The following is an 18720-nucleotide window of genomic DNA, read 5'->3' as shown; positions in this document are numbered from 1 at the left end:
GTTCCTGAGGCTTGAGCACAATGGCACAATCATAGCCCACTGTAACCATGAATTTCTGGGTTTAAGCATTCCTCCCACCTCAGCCTCTTAAGTAGCTAAGACTACAGGTGCAAGCCACCACACCTGGCTAATTTTTTATTTTTTGTAGAGAAGGCATCTCACTATGTTGCCTAGGCTGGTCTTGAACTCCTGGCCTCTAACGATCCTCCTGCCTGTCATCCCCCTTCAGCCTCCCAAAGCGCTGGGATTACAGGGAATTTTTTTTTTTTTTTAAGAAGTCAATACATGTTTAGCTCCGAAGATGCCTGGAATTTTCCTTATGAATAGCATAGTCATCATTAATGAAGATGAAAACTTGTTAGAAAAGAGCAAGTTTTTCTACGTAGCAACTTTGGAATGTGACATTTTGTAAATTCTACATATTCCCTTCAAGGATTAATTAGTCATTATTTAAAGTTTTCTTGCTGTCCACAATATTCCTTGGTAATGCCAAAAAACTTCTATGTCTTGAGTGGTGACAAAACTTAGACTTGAACCTAAATTCAGAAATCAAGCCTTTTAAGTTTAAGCTCAGTTACAATTATGTTGCGTTGTTTTCTTTCATTAGCCATTTTTTGAAAGAGTAGTGTTGGGTAATAACTATAAACGATAGTGCTTTTTTGAATAAGCATACTGGGACTTTAAAGATCTAAATTAAATCTTGTCTTTCTAAGTTATTTTAGGAGGCTATATGCTAATTTCATTTATGAGGTCATTCCAAAATTTCTGGAACCTTCTTTTCAGGGAGTTGTCTTCACAATTAGTATGCCAGCCACACAGGAAAATCTTGGTATTTATAGTCACAGGACTTGCCTTTTTTCAGCTCAGGAGTTTTCTGTCATTTCTTACATGAAGTCCTCACTTCAGCCTATGTAGTGTTTACCATTTCGATTCTGTCTCTCCTTCCCCTGCCTGTAACCCTCATCTGAGAAACTCCAAACCACACAGATAAAGGAGGGAGACGGGGGCAGGAGACTCCACTGTTGCTGCATGGTATGAGATGCCCCTGAAAGAGCAGCTATGTAGGTCAAGGTGGCAAGAAGTGTGCAATAGTCTGCTCTACAGCTTACTGGAAATAAAATGTAGCCAGGACATTTAAATTGTAATACATCAGGATGTCTGTATGTGGTTTCATAATTTTGTTTGCTCCCAAACAAATGAATTTTACCTAGAAATGGAGTGGGAGAAATTTCTACAAATATGCCTTAGCTGTAGTTTGGATGGAGTCAGAGGCTGAGGCTATGAGAAGGTGCCTATAATAAGAGGGAGTTAGTGGCTGACAATTTGCTTGGTGGTTGTGTGCAAGATGAGTAAGAGGGGAAAGACCAGTGTATGAAGGAGACTAAGGAAAATCCTAACAGGACAATTTAATATTTGGAAATTGTGAACCTTGACTCTCCAACTCCAAACCAATCCACCTCCTCTCATTTCCCCATCATGCCTTTATCTCCTTGTTTTGATTACCCTCCTCATTCATTCTTCTGAGATGACTTACCCAGTTCTCAGAGTTCACCCTGCATCCTTGTTAAAAAAATTTTTTTTAATTCTTTTTTTTTTTTTTTTTTGAGATGGAGTCTCGCTCTGCCGCCCAGGCTGGAGTACAGTGGCCGGATCTCAGCTCACTGCAAGCTCTGCCTCCCGGGTTCACTCCATTCTCCTGCCTCAGCCTCCCGAGTAGCTGGGACTACAGGCGCCTGCCACCTCGCCCGGCTAGTTTTTTTGTATTTTTTAGTAGAGACGGGTTCCACCGTGTTAGCCAGGATGGTCTCGATCTCCTGACCTCATCATCCGCCCGTCTCGGCCTCCCAAAGTGCTGAGATTACAGGCTTGAGCCACCGCACCCGGCCTTTAAATTCTTTTATCGTCATTATAACTTTGTATCTATTTCACCATCTTTCACAGGTTGGAAAGTATTGTTTCTAACTTTAAAAAAGCTATGTGATGGGCAATGATAGTTCATGCCTGTGATAGCAGTACTTTGAGAGCCCAAGGCAGGAGGATCACTTGAGCCCAGGAGTTTGAGACCACCCTGGACAACATAGTGAGAACCCCATCTCTACAAAAGGGAAAAAAATGAGCCAGCTGTGTGCACACCTCTAGTCCTCCCAGGAGGATGCGGGGCAGCTGAGGATTGCTTGAGCCTGGGAGGTCGAGGCTGCAGTGAGCCGTGTTTGTGCCACTGCACTCCAACCTGGGTGGCAGAGCAAGATTGTCTAAAAAAAAAAAAAGCTACTTGTTTTCATTATTGTCAGGTTTCCGGACCCCTATTTTAGCAGTGTTTTCTTAAAGCCCAGGGGCGAGGCAAATGCAGGATTCTGTTTTGTTTTGTTGCCCAGAATGGTAATGAAAATGATCATCTGTGGGGTAGGTGGTAATGAGATGGAGGAGATATTTTCACCTTTTGTTTTGTCCATACCTGAAACCAGAAACTTGGTGTGTGTGTGTGTGTGTGTGTGTGTGTGTGTGTGTGTGTGAAGTGTTTAAAAAATGACATGAAGTGTACCCTATCAAATTTTTTTTTTTTTTTTTTGAGATGGAGTCTGCCTCTGTCACCCAGGCTGGAGTGCAGTGGCGCGATCTCCACTCACTGCAAGCTCCGCCTCCCAGGTTCAAGCCATTCTCCTGCCTCAGCCTCCCGTGTAGCTGGAACTACAGGCGCCTGCCACCTCGCCCGGCTAATTTTTGTATTTTTTAGTAGAGACGGGGTTTCACCGTGTTAGCCAGGATGGTCTCGATCTCCTGACCTCGTGATCCGCCCATCTCGGCCTCCCAAAGTGCTGGGATTACAGGTATGAGCCACCACGCCCGGCCCCTATCAAAATTTTAAGTGAACAGCACATTATTTTTTACTAGATGCACTTCATTGTAGAGCAGATCTCTAGAACTTTTTCATCTTGTATGACTGAAACTGAGTAGCCATGGAACAATGCCCCATTTCTAACTCCTCCAGCCCCTGGCAACCACCATTTTACTTAATGGATTCAGTAAGTTTGACTACTTTAGATAATTCATATAAGTGGAATCGTGCAATATTTGTCCTTTCATGACTGGTTTATTTCACTTGGCCTATTTTTTTTTTTTTTTTTTTGAGATGGGGTCTCACTCTGTCACCCGGGCTGGAGTGCAGTGGCGCGATCATAGCTCACTGCAGCTTCAACTCCTGGGCTCAAGTAATCCTCCCTCCTCAGCTTCTTGAGTAGCTGGAATCATAGCTGCATATCACTATGCCTGGCTTAAAAAAGTTTTTGTTTTTGTTTTTTTGGTACAGACTGGGTCTTGTTTTGTTGCCCAGGCTGGTCTCAGACTCCTGGCTTCAAGTGATCCTCCCGCCTCAGCCTCCTGAGGTTCTGGGATGATAAGCGTGAGTCACCCCATCCAGCTGACTAAGCCTAATTCTTAAGGATCATTCACACTGTAGCCTATGACAGAATTTCCTTCTTTTTTAAGGCTGAATTATTCCATTGTGTTTATATCCCATATTGTCTTTATTGAACCATTGATGGACATTTAGGTTGTTTCAATTCTTGGCTATTGTGAGTAATGCGACTATGAACATGGGAGAGCAAATATCCCTTTGGGATCCTGTTTTCAATTCTTTTGGATAAATACCCAGAAGTGGGATTGCTGCATCATATGGTAGCTCTATCTTTAATTCTTTGAGGAGCCTTTATACTGTTTTCCGTAGCAGCTTGACCATTTTACATTCCCACCTTTAGCGTTCAGGGGTTCCAGTGTCTCCACATCCTTGCCAACACTCGTTATTTCTTGTTTTCTGTAAGTGATATTACTGATTTTATTGAAAAGATTTCAGAAAATTTTGAGTTATAAGTAGACAATTTTAATGTAGAGTGTAAAGCTTAGGAAATTGTGAGGAATTGAATATGAGGCTTCAGATGGACTATAATTACATGTATGCACTGCCCTGATTTATTTTTTATACAAATTATAGAAATATCTGCATTGCTTCAAAATTTGTATAACTGTAGGTTTGAAATATGTCATGCACTTTATATAAAATTTTATCTATTATGATAATGGTTGTACAACATCATGACTGTACTTAGTGCCAGTGAATGATACACTTAAAAATGGTTAAAATCTTAAATCTTATTTACATTTTAACACAATTTTTAAAAATGCTCCCAAAATTGGGTCTATTAAAAGTCTCTGGCCAGGCGTGGTGGCTCACCTGAGGTCAGAAGTTTGAGACCAGCCTGGCCAACATGGTGAAACCCCGTCTCTACTAAAAATACAAAAATTAGCCGGGCGTGGTGGTGGGTGCTATAGTCCCAGCTACTCAGGAGGCTGAGGCAGGAGAATTGCTTGAACCTGGAAGGTGGAGGTTGCAGTGAGCTGAGATCATACCACTGCACTCTAGCCTGGGGGACAGAGTGAGACTCCATTTCAAAAAAAAAGAGTCTCTGGTAAACACCTTATGTCTTCAAATCCTAAAAATCACCATTTGCATAATTGCCAAGTGTAAGTGAAAGAATATGATTTTTTATGTAGTATGAATCTCATCTCTATGAACTTCATTTCTAACCATTTCCTGGTGCCAGTCAATAGATGTGGCAGTTGTTACTGAGCATTCTTGAACCTCCTTTTAGATAACAGAAGTCGGGGACAGTCACATAGTCTTCTACTGCCTCTGCTTAGCCAAGAGCATTGTAATATGTTTTCTTCTCTATGCAAACCACCAAAGGGGGTGTGTGTATGTATGTACATGTGCATATACATATATTTAATCCTGATTAACAAGATACTGAAGAAAGAAAGCAGCTGTGTTCTGTACTACTTTAAGCATTTAGTATAGGAAAAGAGGCATTTCTGCAGGTAAATGGTTTTATAAATATAACTCATCCTGTTTCACTGCTGTAGCTACATATCTAGGGGTAAACCTACAGGAGGTCAAGCAGCATGTAACTAGGGAACTCCTATATTTAGTTTAGAAAAATTAGTATGATACTTCGCAGAGACTTCTGGAAGAAAATTAATTCGCATTATATTAGAAAGGAATTTAGAATGAGGGAATGAATAGGTCTTTGCATCAACATACGTGCTATGATTGAAAGGCAAACAAAAACTGGTCAGGGCTTGGTGACTCTTCTTCCCTAATAAGGGAAATATTCATGATATTTTAATTAAAAAATATTAAGAAAAAAGTTACAGAGAATATCCCAATTTTAAAAAGTTTTATATACATATGTATTCCAAAATGTAAGTAGTAGTAACTTTTGGGTGATGTGATTATATATTTTGTACTTTTTCTACATCTTCTCTAGTTATATATAATATTTAGCTTTTTTTTTTTTTTTTTTTTTTTTTTTTTTTTTTTTTTTTTTGAGACAGGGTGTCACTCTGTTGCCTAGGCTGGAGAGCAGAGGCGCAAATAGGGTCACTGCAGGCTGGACCTCCCTGGACTCAGGTGATTCTCCCACTTCAGCCTGCTGAGTAGCTGGGACTACAGGCACATACCACCATGGCCAGTTAATTTTTGTATTTTTGGTAGAGATGGGGATTCACCATGTTGCCCAGGCTGGTCTCGAACTCCTGGGCTAAAGAGATCTGCCCACCTCAGCCTTCCAAAATGCAGGGATTACAGGTGTGAACCACTGTACCTGGCCTTAGCACTTTTCTTATCATAAAATAAAAATGATATATATATAGCAAATGAAATGTTATTCCCTTTACAGGGGTGGGAGCTATACTTGAAATGTTTGTTGTTTTCTTTTCTTTTCTTTCTTTTTTTTTTCTTTTGAGATGAAGTTTCACTCTTGTCGCCCAGGCTTGAGTGTAGTGGCACCATCTCAACTCATTGCAACCTCTGCCTCCCAGGTTCAAGCAAGTCTCCTGCCTCAGCCTCCCAAGTAGCTGGGATTACAGGTGCCTGCCACTACAGCTCGCTAACTTTTTGTATTTTTAGTAGAGATGGGGTTTCCCCATGTTGACCAGGCTGGTCTTGAACTCCTGACCTCAGGTGATCCACCCGCCTCAGCCTTCCAAAGTGTTGGGATTACAGGTGTGAGCCACTACACCCAGCCGAAATGTTTGTTGTTTTCATCAAATTTTCTTTTCTTTTCTTTTCTGACTTGGAGTTTTACTCTTGTTGTTGGAGTGCAATGGCGTGGTCTTGGTTCACTGCAACCTCCGTCTCCCGGGTTCAAGAGATTCTCCTGCCTCAGCCTCCTGAGTAGCTGGGATTACAGGGGCCCGCCACCATGGCCGACTAGTTTTTGTATTTTTAGTAGAGACGGGGTTTCACCATGTTGGCAAGGCTGGTCTCAAACTTTTGACCTCAGGTGATCTGCCTTGCCTTGGCCTCCCAAAGTGCTGGGATTATAGGCACGAGCACCGCGCCCGGCCCAAATTTCCTTTCCATGGATGAATGGTAATGATAACAACCATCCACAGCCTAGGAAAAAGAGTCATAATTTAAGTATTCTAGCCTAGAAATACAAGCTGTCAAACTAGTGGGCAAGATAAAAGGCTTAGAGTTGCTGATGCAATTATTTTATATAAAAAGAATATGCAGCAGTCAAAAAATCTTTAGCCAAGTGAATAGATAGTACAACTATATTGCACACACATTCTAGAAGAGAAGAATATGGAGAAGAACCAGAGATTATACTTTCTATATGTAAGTTCAAGTAGATCGTAGGCTAAGAGGTTTCATTTATATCAGCAACTAATTTATGTGTGTCTGTATTATTCAATGTAGGATCATTATAGATATGAGGCATTTTAACACTGCAGATGATTTTTCAGTATTATCTGAGGTGGTATAGTCATAGATGCACTTGATCTTGCTTCTTTTCTCATAGCTAAAATAAACTCTAGGGTTGGGCATTAAAAACTACAGTTTTGGCCGGGCATGGTGGCTCACGCCTGTAATCCCAGCACTTTGGGAGGCCGATGCGGGCGGATCACGAGGTCAGGAGATCGAGACCATCCTGGCTAACACGGTGAAACCCCTTCTCTACTAAAAATGCAAAAAATTAGCCGGGCGTGGCGGCGGGCGCCTGTAGTCCCAGCTACTTGGGAGGCTGAGGCAGGAGAATGGCGTGAACCCGGGAGGCGGAGCTTGCCGTGAGCCGAGATCACAGCCACTGCACTGCAGCCTGGGCGACTGAGCAAGACTCCGTCTCAAAAAAAAAAAAAAACAACAACAACTACGGTTTTAGGCATTTAAGCAGTAAGAAATTTCTATTCTATTTAGAAATAAATTTTACAAAATAACAATGTAACAATGGTATGATTATTCATTATTAACTAAGAACAAAGCCAATTTTATGTGTGTACCTGAGTAAATTTATAAAGCAAACTCCTTAGCAAAATATTGTCAAGCTCCCTGTATTCAAACTAAGTCAAAATATTAAAAATCTCTATATTTTGGAGACCAACTTAAATATGTTCATTTTCACAACCAGCTCCCAAAAAAAATAATTAAGAATTGAAAATGATAGCTACCATGTGAACATATCTAATTACTGGGAATTTACTTTGATCAGCTTTGGTTCTGAAATTGCTATGTCTCTAGATTTAGTAATTTTGCGTTAATTGACTGTACTGCAATGAATGGGTTTGTGATGATTCAGGTACAAGATTGAGACAGTGAATTCAGAATTTATGGGTTTTTTTTTTTTTTTTTTTTTTTTGAGACAGAGTCTGGCTGTGTTACCCAGGCTGGAGTGCAGTGGTACAATCTTGGCTCACTGCACCTCCACCTCCCAGATTCTAGTGATTCTCCTGCCTCAGCCTCCTGCGTAGCTGGGATTACAGGTGCGCACCACCATGCCTGGCTAATTTTCATATTTTTAGTAGAGACAGGGTTTCACCATGTTGGCCAGGCTGGTCTCAAACTCCTGACCTTGTGATCTGCCCGCTTCAGCCTCCCAAGGTGCTGGGAATACAGGCATGAGGCACCGCGCCTGGCCCAGAATATATGTTTTAAATGTGCCTTTAAGTAATAACATATAATACAGAGTTTTAGAAAACAAGGGTTACAATTGTTATGGACTAAACATTCATTATGTTGATGCATAGATTTCAAGACTGAAAAATCACTAGTGAATTATTTCAAAGCTTTAAAAAAGACAGTGAATTTCATTCTGCATCATCTCTCAGTGCAACTTAATCTTTCTTCTTAGAACCATAATAAATACAAATAACCACACTAAAAGATCTAGCACATCCTTATTCACACATTTTATAGTGCAGTAACTGGGAAGGAAGGTACTGGCTTTTAAGTAATCCTACAAAACAATTTCAGTTGATAGAACACCTGCCTACTTATTGGCAACACTACCAGTTCTTATGAAGCGTATTTTAATGCTCAGCAGCTCTATTGAGGTGTGAATGCAGCTAAGTTTGCACTTGCTGGTTAGTCTATAAGACGGTCCAAGTATCTACAAACTGCCTTGAAAATAGGAATGATATCTTCTGGATCAAATGAAAACTTTACATGTTGTGAAAACGAGGATCAAAAGACTGTCAGTATGATTTATTAGAAGGGTTTTGGGCCAGGCACGATGGTTCATGCCTGTAATCTCAGCATTTTGGGAGGCTGAGGTTGGAGGATTGCCTGAGCGCAGGAGTTTGAGACAAGCCTAGGCCACATAGGGAGACAGACCCTTTCTCTACAAAAAAACAAAAAAAATTAGCTGGGTATGGTGGTATGCACCTGTGGTCCCAGCTACTCAGGAGGCTGAGGTAGGAGGATTGCTTGAGCCCTGGAGTTTGAGACTGCAGTGAGCCATGATCACACCACTGCAGTCCAGTCTGGGCAACAAAGCATGAGATCCTGCATGAGACCCTGTCTCAAAAAAAAAAAAAAAAAAAAAAAAAGAAGAAGAAGAAGAAGGATTCTGAACTCCTAAACAACACATATGGTTATTGTCTTTAAAAATTAATGCACATGGCCAGGCATGGTGGCTCACGCCTGTAATCCCAGCTCTTTGGGAGGTGGAGGCGGGCAGATCACCTGAGGTCGGGAGTTCAAGACCAGCCTGACCAACATGGAGAAACCCTGTCTCTACTAAAAATACAAAATTAGCCGGCCATGGTGATGGGCACCGGTAATCCCAGCTACTCGGGAGGCTGAGGCAGGAGAATTGCTTGAACCTAGGAGATGGAGGTTGCAGTGAGCCGAGATCATGCTATTGCACTCCAGCCTGGGCAACAAGAGTGAAACTCCATCTCAAAAAAAAAAAAAAAAAAAAAAAAAATTAATGCATGTATGTCTGTTATTCTCATTTAGGTTTCTATTTTGTCTATTTATTTCACTGATGTATCCCAGGTACCTAGAGCATTGTCTTTTAAAAGTGTTTTTAATTAGAAGATGATTTATTTTATTAAATGCTGTTTTGCCACCCTGTGAGATGGTCATGTGGGTTTTCCTCACTTACTTCTTATGATTACATATGTAATAGATTTTTTAAAGCCAACTGCATCATTCTAGATTACTGTGCTCAAATAACCAGTACCCACTCTAGCTAAAAGGAATGTATTGAAGTGATATTTGGTAGTTCAGAGAATCTCCTCAAAGGCCAGATAAGCAGGCCTGGAAGCTACACCGTTTGGAACAATGCCCAACTCACACAGCAGGACTGTCCCAGTTAAGACCACTGCCATGCACCAGACACCATAGTTTGTACCGCTGACCTAGGGCACCAGACACCATCCCTAGAACATTTGCTCTTACTGCTCCAGGAAGCTGGATGTCTCTGTGGCCATCTTTACTATTTCCAGCCACCAGCTTCCAAATTAAAGACTTGTATGAGTACATTTGATTTGTCAGCCCAAGCAACAAGGGGAACCGAGGAACAAATCTGGCTTCTATCTTGGGGACACAGAGGTTCATAAGGTGAAGAATTGCCAGACATGAGAAGGTTACTTAAAGGTGCTAGGTGACCAGGAAGAATGATAGATCAAGGAATCTTTGGATTTGTTTGAAATAAAGGTATCAGTTAGTCTGTGTAATTAGGTAGCATTCAGTGAACTTAACTTTGAAATATAACTTTGAAATGAAATGCAATGGAACTTGGCTGTATAGGTAAATAAGGATATAAAGAATACAGACACTCCCAAATATCTAAAACATATAGAACACTATGGATCTGTGTATAATTGGGAATGAGAGAAGAGGAAGTAGTTAAGGCTGACACAGGTTTTGATGATGGGGTAAATGGTGATACTTCAATAAGATGAGGAACAGAGGAGATGCAGATATTGTATGTGCATGGAGGCGGGAGTTAGAAGATAGTTTGGGACTTCCTTCCTCTTCTGGCAAGATGGCGGGCGGAAAAGCTGGAGTGACTCTGAGGCAGCTGCATCTTTCCCGCCAGGATCTCACCACCTTGGATGTTACCAAGTTGACGCCATTTTCACACGAAGTTATCAGCAGACAAGCCACCATTAATATAGGTACAATTGGTCATGTGGCTCATGGGAAATCCACAGTTGTCAAAGCTGTTTCTGGAGTTCACACTGTCAGGTTCAAAAATGAACTAGAAAGAAATATTACAATCAAGCTTGGATATGCTAATGCTAAGATTTATAAACTTGATGACTCAAGTTGCCCTCGGCCAGAATGTTATAGATCTTGTGGGGGCAGTACACCTGATGAGTTTCCTACAGACATTCCAGGGACCAAAAGGAACTTCAAATTAGACACGTTTCCTTTGTTGTCTGTCCTGGCCACGGTATTTTCATGGCTACTATGCTGAAAGGTGCAGCAGTGATGAATGCAGCCCTTCTGTTGATAGCTGGTAATGAATTTTGCCCTCAGCCTCAGACATCTGAACACCTGGCTGCTATAGAGATCATGAAACTGAAGCATAATTTGATTCTACAACATAAAATTGATTTGTTAAAAGGAAGTCAGGCTAAAGAACAATACGAGCAGATCCTTGCATTTGTCCAAGGTACAGTAGCAGAGGGAACTCCCATTATTCCAATTTCAGCTCAGCTGAAATACAATATTGAAGTTTGTGAGTACATAGTAAAGAAAATTCCAGTACCACCAAGAGACTTTACTTCAGAGCCCCAACTTATTGTTATTAGATTCTTTGATGTCAACAAAGCTGGCTGTGAAGTTGATGACCTTAAGGGCGGGGGGCGTGTAGCTGGTGGTAGTATTCCAAAAGGAGTATTAAAGGTGGGTCAGGAGATAGAAGTAAGACCTGGTATTGTTTCCAAATATAGTGAAGTAAAATTCATGTGTAAACCAATCTTTTCCAAAATTGTATCACTTTTGCAGAGCATAATGATCTGCAATATGCTGCTCCAGGCAGTCTTATTGGAGTTGGAACAAAAATTGATCCCACTTTGTGTGGGACAGACAGAATGGTGGGGCAGGTACTTGGTGCTGTCAAAGCCTTACCTGAGATATTCACAGAAGTGGAAATTTCCTATTTCCTGCTTAGACAGCTTCTAGGTGTACACACTGAAGGAGACAAGAAAGCAGTAAAGGTGCAAAAGCTGTCAAAGAATGAAGTGCTCATGGTGAACGTAGGATCCCTGTTGACTTAGTGCTGTCAAGGCCGATTTGGGTAAAATTGTTTCGACCAATCCAGTGTGCACAGAGGTAGGAGAAAATATTGCCCTTAGCCGAAGAGTTGAAAACCAATGGCGATTAATTGGTTAGGGTCAGATGAGAAGAGCAGTGACAATCAAGCCACCAGTAGATGATGACTGAAGAATACCGGTTAAATAATACATTTGGATGGAGTTGGAAGTTCAAATTTCTCTTAACAACTGGGGGTTTATTTTCAAAGCGATATTGGGGAATTGATTTCACAGTTTGTTACCTTAGTAGGTAGCTGTAAGGTTGTTCTCATTTTTTGTGTGTGTGCTTATGAAAACTTAGCTTAGGGACTACAATTAATATAAAAATTGGCATAATGTTGGATTGAATCTACATTTTGGCAGAAGTTAAGTATTCCCATATAATGTCAAAATTATACATCATGCAGTTTGTTTGTTTGTTTGTTTGTTTGTTTTTGTTTTGAGTCTGGCTCTGTCACCCAGGCTGGAGTGCAGTGGTGTGATCTGCAACCTCTGCCTCCTGGATTCAAGCGATTCTCCTGCCTCAGCCCCCCAAGTAGCTGAGATTACAGGCGCATGCCACCATACCTGGCTAATTTTTGTATTTTTAGTAGAGATGGGGTTTCAACATGTTGGCCAGGCTGGTCTCTCCTGACCTCAGGGTGATCAGCCCACCTTGGCTTCCCAAAGTGCTGGGATTACAGGCATGAGCCACCTTGCCCAGCCCAAGTCATATGGTTTGAAATGAAACTTTGCTACAACCAGCCTTTGCTGTAGCACACACATATACTACTGAACTTGTTTGAAATAAATTTTCTTTCTTTTTCATGATTCATCTTTGAGTAGCTCAGGCTGAAGGACTGAGGTACCAGTAAAAACTTAAAGGCACAAATTCTCCTTGAAGACCTTCTCCCTTTTCTTTGTCCCCATATTTTATGTTGCTTTATCTTTAAAATTTTGCATGAAAAGGAAATTAATGGGTTCAAATGAAATTGTCCTTTAGAGCATGAGTACTTGTTTCCATGGACAAATCTTTTTCTCCCTTTGCTCTTCCTGGCCTGAAACATGGGAAACCAGAGTCAGAGGTCAATGCCTTGGGATTTTTTCTGCATTGTTTTATGCCTGAAATCCAATAGTCTTCCTCCACTGGAAAATACTGTTATACCAAATAATTCTAGATGAGTAACAAAGATCTTTCCAGGCCTTCATTTTATGTTTTTCTTAACTGTTACATTATCATGACACAGATTGTAATATTACTAATTTCTGGACGTTTCAAAAGGTCAAGAAGTAAAAGATGTTGGAAAGCAATGAGTAAGTCCTTTTCATTTTTAACTTATTCCCCATGTCCCTATACTTACTTCCCCATGTCCCTATACTTACTTCCTGTGCTTTATCTTTTTTATTTTTTTAGAGATGGAGGCTCGCTCTGTCATCTAGACTAGAGTGAAGTGGCACGATCTGGGCCCACTGCAACCTCTGCCTCTTTGGTTCGAGCGATTCTCGCACCTTAGCCTCCCGAGTAGCTGAGATTACAGACACATGCCACCACATCCAGCTAATATTTATATTTTCAATAGAGATGGGGTTTCACCATATTGGCCAGGCTGGTCTCAAACTCCTGACCTCAGGTGATCTGCCCGCCTTGGCCTCCCAAAGTGCTGGGATTACAGGCGTGAGCCACTGTGCCTGGCTTATTTTTCTTTATTTATGTTTTTGCTTCATAAGAGGTTCTGTTAAGCAGTGATTCCTAACTCTCGCTGATATTAGAATTGCTGGGGAAGCTTTTTTAAAAAAAATGCCCCACAGAGATTCTGATTTAATTGGCTTGGAATAGAATTCAGGCATTGATATCTTTAAAAACTCCCCAGTGTTGAGAAACAAATTTAGAGAGTTGAGAAGCGGGTATGTTAAATTACAGAATCTTACTGAGTTTTGGTAGTCTGATAATACAGTTTGCTTTGCTTTTCTTAAATTTGCATTGAGATGGGATTTAAGGCATATTGTGCTCTTTTGAATGTTGAAGTTGCATTGAAGAAGTTTAGAAGCTCTGGCTATGGGTTATCTAAGTTGATGTTTTGAGGAGGCATATTAATTTTATAAACTTGGCTGACTTTTAAGGTTGTAGCATAGAAATAAAACAATTTTAAATAAAAAAAAAGTTTAAAGTGCGTGTGGGACATCCAATTAAAGAAGTCTAGAAGGTAGGTAGTAGATATCAAGGTCTGAGAGAGATCCAGGGTAAAGGTACAAATGTATGAGCGGTCACCATAGATTGGTCATTAAAGCCATGGGCTTGGTTGATATGTGAGAAGAGAAGAAAAAGAAACAGAGAAGAACCTTGAGGAACACAAATATTTAAGAAATGGGCATAAGAAGAGGAGATTATATTGCAGGAAGGCAACATGGTATAGACCAACTAGGAGGCCGAGGTGAGAGATCACAGTGGCTCAGAAAAAAGTGGCGACAGCAGAGATATTTATTTATTTAGAGATAAGATCTGTCTCTGTCACTCAGGCTGGAACACAGTGGCGCAATCATGGTTCACTGCAGCCTCATCCTCCTGGGCTCAAGTGATCTTCCCACCTCAGCCTCCTGAGTAGTTGGGACTACAGGTGCCTGCCACCACACCAAGCAAGCTTCCTTCCTTCCTTCCTTCCTTCCTTCCTTCCTTCCTTCCTTCCTTCCTTCCTTCCTTCCTTCCTTCCCTCCCTCCCTCCCTCCCTCCCTCCCTCCCTCCCTCCCTCCCTTCCTTCCTTCCCTCCCTCCCTCCCTCCCTCCCTCCCTCCCTCCCTCCTTCCCTCCTTCCTTCCTTCCTTCCTTCCTTCCTTCCTTCCTTCCTTCCTTCCTTCCTTCCTTCCTTCCTTCCTTCTCTCTTTCTCTCTTTCTCTCTTTCTTTCTTTTCTTTCTTTCACGGATCTTCGCTCTTGTTGCCCAGGCTGCAGTGCAATGGCACAGTCTTGGCTCACTGCAACCTCCACCTCCCGGGTTCAATTGATTCTCCTGCCTCAGCCTCCTCAGTAGCTGGGATTACAGGCATGCACCACCACACTCAGCTAATTTTGCATTTCTAGTCGAGATGGGGTTTCTCCATGTTGGTCAGGCTGGTCACAAACTCCCCACCTCAGGTGATCTGCCTGCCTCGGCCTCCCAAAGTGCTGGGATTACAGGCGTGAGTGCCTGGCCTTATCTTTTTCTTTTTGGTAGAGATGGAGTCTCCCTAGGTTGCCCAGACTGGTCTTGAATTCCTGGGCTCAAATGACCTTCCCACTTGGGCCTCTCAAGGTGTTGGGATTACAGGCGTGAGCCACCACATCCAGCAAAGAGATATTTAGATTTAGTGATGGAGCAGATGTCAGGGAGGAGGGAGAAAAAGAAATCAAGGATGACTCATATTTTTCTGACTTCAACATTTTGGTGGTTGGAGCTATGATTTCCTGAACTCAATTTCCTGATCATTTCCTAAACATGAAAGAGAAGCAGAGATAAAGTTGGAATTTAGCATGTTAATTTAGATGCCTTTGAGGCATCCAAGTAGGTATTTGTTTCATTGGGTAGATATTTATTGATTACCTATTCTAAGTCAGGCATTGTGTTTCAAACTGGATATTCATCTGGCAGGTACTTGGGTCTGTAACTGTCTGGCTTGAGGTCTCAGCTGCAAATGTACATTTGAGTTGTCAGCATTCAAATGGCATTTGAAGCTATAAGAATAGATGAGATCACATAGGGGGAGTGAGTAGAGTAAGAAGGGGGCTTAAGATCCAACCTGGGGAACCCCAACATTGATGAGTAAAGGAGATTGAGAAAGAGTGATCAGAGAGGTAGGAGAAAAACCAGGTTACTGTGGTATCTAGATCATGAGAGGAGAGTTTTGAGGAAGACTGTGTAGTCAACAGGGCCAAATAATGTCAAGAAATCAAGTATAAAAAGGATTGAAAACCTTCCATTGGATTTAGTGGCAAGGAAGTCATTAGTTATACTAATGAAGATGAATTTCTGAATTGGAATTGCTGGGTCAAAAGATGTTTAATAAATATTGCCAAATTGCTCACCAAAAAAAGTTTATAATAATTTATACTCCTTCCAACAGCATATGAGGGTGTTTCCTCATACCCTCACTAATGAATATTATGTCTTAATCTTTGCCTAATAGATTGAAATAATGTCTCATTGTTATTTGAATGTACATTTCTTTTTCATTCTTTCTTTCTTTCTTTCTTTCTTTTTTTTTTCCTTAGACAGAGTATTGCTCTTGTGTCACAGGCTAGAGTGCAGTGGTGCCATCTCGGCTCACTGCAACTTCTACATCCCGCCTTCAAGCAATTCTCCTGCCTCAGCCTCCTGAGTAGCTGGGATTACAAGCATGTGCCACCGTGCCCGGCTAATTTTGTGTTTTTAGTAGAGGTAGGGTTTATCCATGTTGATCAGGCTGGTCTCAAACTCCCAACCTCAGGTGATACGCCCGCCTCAGCCTCCCAAAGTGCTGGGATTACAGGCATAAGCCACAACGCCCAGCCTGAATGTCCATTTCCTTGATAATTTGTGAGGCAGCATATGTTTTTGTCTGTTTATTGGCCATTTGTTTTTCTTCTAGGAATTATCAGGTCATTTTCCGTTTGTCCATTTTTTAACCAGTGCATTTTATCTTTTTCTGACTGATGTTTAAGAGCTCTTCAGATTATTAAGGTTAGTGAGCCTCCGCATATGACACATGTATCTTTTTACATTTTAAAAATTGTTCTTTTAATTTTTCTTATGGCTTGAGGTGAACTCTGAGGTTATCTACCTCCCCCAGGGTTGCCAGGTGGACACTGTGTACCACATGCATTGCTGTAAATGCTTGCTCACTGAAGAGGAATTCCTGTTCATTGGTGTTTTAGGAACCTGTTACGTTCAAGGATGTGGCCATGGACTTCACCGAGGAGGAATGGGGGCAACTAGACTCTGCACAAAGGGCCTTGTACAGAGAAGTGATGCTGGAGATCTATGGCAACCTGGTCGTAGTGGGTGAGGACAACTACTCTTTGGAGAATTCTGGTTTCTTTGGTTGTAAAAAGCTGTGGACTCTTAAAGTGGTTAACTAAGCTAGGGCTTTAGATTCAAATATCAGAATTTCCAAATCGCGACTGAAAAAATAAAATGTTTCTCTCTAAGTAAAAACTCAAGTTTCAGGCCAGGCGTGGTGGCTCACTCCTGTAATCCCAGCACTTTAGGAGGCCAGGGCAGGAGGATTTCTTGAGCCTACGAGCCTAGACCCTGTCTCTACAAAAAAATTAAACATTGGCTGGGCGTGGTGGCACATACCTGTAGTCTCAGCTACTTGGAGGCTGTGGTGGGAGGATTGCTTGAGCCCATGAGTTTGAGGTTTCAGTAAGCTACGATTGTGCCACTGCAGGGGACCTGGGCGACAGAGCAAGACCCCCACCAGCTCCGGAAAAAAACCCTCCAAGTTTCTACATACCTATTTGTTTTTTTTCCTTCTTTCTTTCTTTCTCTTTCTTTCCTTCCTTCCTTTCTTTCTCTCTTTCTTCTTTCTGTTCTTTCTTCCTTCTTTCCTGAAATAAATATCCTTGTACTTATAGTTTTGAGTATTTGTTCCAGTATTTCTATAGGATAAGTCTCTACAAGAGGAATTGGTGGATCAGAGATTTATATATTTACTGTAGTATAAATTTGCCCCCTGAGTAGTTTGAATTAATTTCTATTCTTGTCATGGTAATTCCGGTTTTCCACACTCTCACAACTCCTCATCTTTTTATTCTTCACCTACCTGAAGAGTGGGGAAAATACCATTTACTATCTTTTGATTTCCTCCCTTTCTCTCCCAACTTGTTTTCCCTCTATCTTCTATTTCTCACAATAAAGTGGAAACTCTACCCTTCAAGTTGCCTAGGCCAAAAACCTTGGAGTCACCCCATTTTTCTTTCTCTCTCAGCCCCAGATCAATCCATCAGCAAATCTGTCAGCTCTACTATCAAAGTATATTCAGAATCCAACCACTCCTCACCACTTCCACTGTTGTTACCCTAATTAACCCACTGTGCCTCTCTGTCTCCCTCTCCCTTTCTCTCATTTTGAAGAGCCTCCTACGCAGCCTTCCTTACTCTCCACATCCCAGCCTGTTTTCCATGTGGCAGTCACTGTGATTGTGTAAAACACTCAGTCAAATCAAAACCTTCTCAAATCAATGTTCTTCAGTTGACAAATACACAAACTGAAGTATATCTATGCCTTGGAATTCTACACAGCATAAAAAGAACGAACTGTTGATTCACACAACAATTTGGATAGATTTGAAGGGAATTATGCTAAGTAAAGAAAGGTAATCTCAAAAAGTTACATACTGTGTGATTTCATTTCTGTAACATTCCTGAAATGACAAAATTATCAAGATGCAGAACAGATTATTGGTTGCCAGGGACTGGATAGAGGAAGTGGGAAGTGAGATGGGTCTGGCTGTAAAAAGGGTAGCACAAAGAATCCCTACGACAGAATCGTTCCTTATTTTCTTACACAATTCTATACAGGTAATAAAATTGCACAGAACTAAATACACACACAAATTAGTGCATATAAAACTGGCGACATTTGGCCGGGCGCGGTGGCTCAAGCCTGTAATCCCAGCACTTTGGGAGGCCGAGACGGGCAGATCACGAGGTCAGGAGATCGAGACCATCCTGGCTAACACAATGAAACCCCGTCTCCACTAAAAATACAAAAAAAAAAAAAAAAAAATTAGCCGGGCGTGGTGGCGGCGCCTGTAGTCCCAGCTACTCGGGAGGCTGAGGCAGGAGAATGGCGGGAACCCGGGAGGCGGAGCTTGCAGTGAGCCGAGATCGCGCCACTGCACTCCAGCCTGGGCGACAGAGCGAGACTCCGCCTCAAAAAAAAAAAAAAAAAAAAAAAAAAAACAAAAAAAAAAAACTGGCGACATTTGAATGAGGTCTGAATTGGTAACATCATCTTACATGTAAACCAAATTATAAAAATTAGATTTGAAAATACGTATGTTCTACAGAAATTTTAGAAAATACAGATGCTTAAGAATAAAATGTAGGATGGAATTTCACTAAATGTATTCCCTTAAAAAATGAAATATTGGCTGGGTGTGGTGGCTCACGCCAGTAATCCCAG

The 18720-nt window shown here is 41.4% G+C and overlaps 1 pseudogene; it reads left to right on the top strand.

The window, feature by feature from the left end:
* Positions 1-8834: 8834 nt before the first annotated feature.
* LOC105494813 (eukaryotic translation initiation factor 2 subunit 3 pseudogene) lies at positions 8835-11906 on the top strand (annotated as a pseudogene).
* Positions 11907-18720: the final 6814 nt, after the last annotated feature.

This window comes from Macaca nemestrina, chromosome 1 (assembly GCF_043159975.1).
Source record: "Macaca nemestrina isolate mMacNem1 chromosome 1, mMacNem.hap1, whole genome shotgun sequence".
Classification (NCBI taxonomy): Eukaryota; Metazoa; Chordata; class Mammalia; order Primates; family Cercopithecidae; genus Macaca; species Macaca nemestrina.
This window is presented reverse-complemented; position numbering and strand designations above follow the sequence as displayed.